Raw genomic sequence first — 1,808 nt, forward strand, 5'->3', positions numbered from 1 at the left:
GCAGCTGTTGCAGTGGATGGTCAAAACAACCTATTTCCAGTAGCTTATGGTGTGATTGAGACTTAGTCTAAGGAAAGTTGGACTTGGTTTGTGAATAACTTGAAGAAGGCTATTGGTACTCCTCTAGGCTTGGTTATTAGTACAGATGCAGGCAAAGGAATTGAGAAGGTTGTAGATGATGTGTACCCAGGATAATTGGCCACATGTTGATTTGGACTATAAAATCAAGCAGCCTAAACTGAGAAGGAAACTAGGAAGACCAAGAAATTCTAGGATCAAGTCTTTTGATGAGACCAGCACTAGTAAGAAAAGGAAACCATGTTCTGAATGTGAAGAACTCGGCCATATACCCAAGTATTGCCAAGGAGGTCCAACTGCTAGTCAAAAGAGGAACCGATCATCTTCTCAGAATGAGTCATCTTCACAAGCATCAATGTGAGTCATGCTGATTTTTTTCCTTTACTCTAGATTATTCAGTCAACTTGTTTACTGAACCATTTTTCTCCATTCATGTGAAGTGCAAATGCAAGTGGAAGTGCAAGTGGAAAGGGAAGGGGAAGGGGAAGAGGAAGGGGTAGAGGAAGAGGAAGAGGAAGTGCAAGTGCAAGTGAAGCACCTGGAACTAAAGGAGCAGAAGGGGCTAGAACACAAGGAAGAGGAAGAGGAAGAGGAGGGAGGTTGGCTGTATTGTTAGGAATTGTGTGATTATGACAATGAACATGTAATATCTCACTATTAGCTACTGCTTTTGTTGGACTTGTATGTTGATGATGGATTGTTGGTTGTGTATGTTGGATGATGGATGTTTATGTTGGATGATGGTTGCTGCGCTTTTGCTACACATACTTGTGATGTGATATTATATATATATTGGGCCCCATATATATTTGCCTGTTATGTGCAATTATATGTAACAAGTTGTACAATGATGCTGCCATTTTTTTTAAGAAAACAGGGATAAAATCACAATGAACTCAGAAAAGTAAGGGTATTTTTGCAAGGGCAAAGTTGTCCTTAGCAAGCCCATTTAACCCCGTTAGCTGATGTTAATAGAGTAGGGGTAGACTGAGTGTTCATTTTTACAAAGCGAGGGTAAAAATGCAACATGGCGAAAAGCGAGGGTAAAATCACAATTGGGGTTCAAAGTAAGGGTAGAAACGCAATAGCCCCTTAAATCATTGGTGGCTGCCATACAAATAAGAAACCAGTAGAACAGCAAGTTACAAACTATAGGCAACAAAAGAACAAAACAAGTGCAAATCCAAGGTCATGGCTGCCATGGAACCCTTGTGCATGTCCATTCACTGCCATCAGCACAAGAAAGAAGGGGTTGTTGTTAGGGAATGGACGTGTCACGTGGGTTTGATGACATACATGACAAATCACAACAATCAAGTAAATAGGGCAGCCACCTCATGTTAAATTTGCATCATAGGCCATTTAAAATTCCCACAGTTGCCACCAATCCAAAGAAACAAAACCAATAGTTCAGAAGTAAGAGATTAAACAACAAATGGTCTCAAATAAAGTAGCTAACAGAGGCTACAAATAGTCAATTACAACAACAGGTTCCGCCCAACAGTTCTGGGCTCAAATGCATACCATGGTGCCCTTAGGACATATAGTTAGCCACCCTCCTAGTAAACAAAGCAAAAGGACATGTGTGAGTCAGCTAAGTAAGCTGCACAAAATATCTATAGGAAAGTGTGCTCAACTGTAGTCAAAAGAAGAGAGAGAGGGTGAGGGAGATGGAGGAACTATACATCTCAATAGTCAACCCCCTCATTGGCCATGCAGCCCAGCACGAA

The 1,808-nt window shown here is 41.0% G+C and overlaps 1 long non-coding RNA gene across 1 annotated transcript; it reads left to right on the forward strand.

The window, feature by feature from the left end:
• Nucleotides 1-246: 246 nt before the first annotated feature.
• Nucleotides 247-839, forward strand: LOC136472423 (uncharacterized). Its single transcript, XR_010762340.1, has 2 exons — nt 247-435; nt 519-839. It is a non-coding gene; the product is annotated as an uncharacterized lncRNA (long non-coding RNA).
• Nucleotides 840-1,808: the final 969 nt, after the last annotated feature.

Source organism: Miscanthus floridulus, chromosome 8 (genome assembly GCF_019320115.1).
Source record: "Miscanthus floridulus cultivar M001 chromosome 8, ASM1932011v1, whole genome shotgun sequence".
Taxonomy (NCBI): Eukaryota; Viridiplantae; Streptophyta; class Magnoliopsida; order Poales; family Poaceae; genus Miscanthus; species Miscanthus floridulus.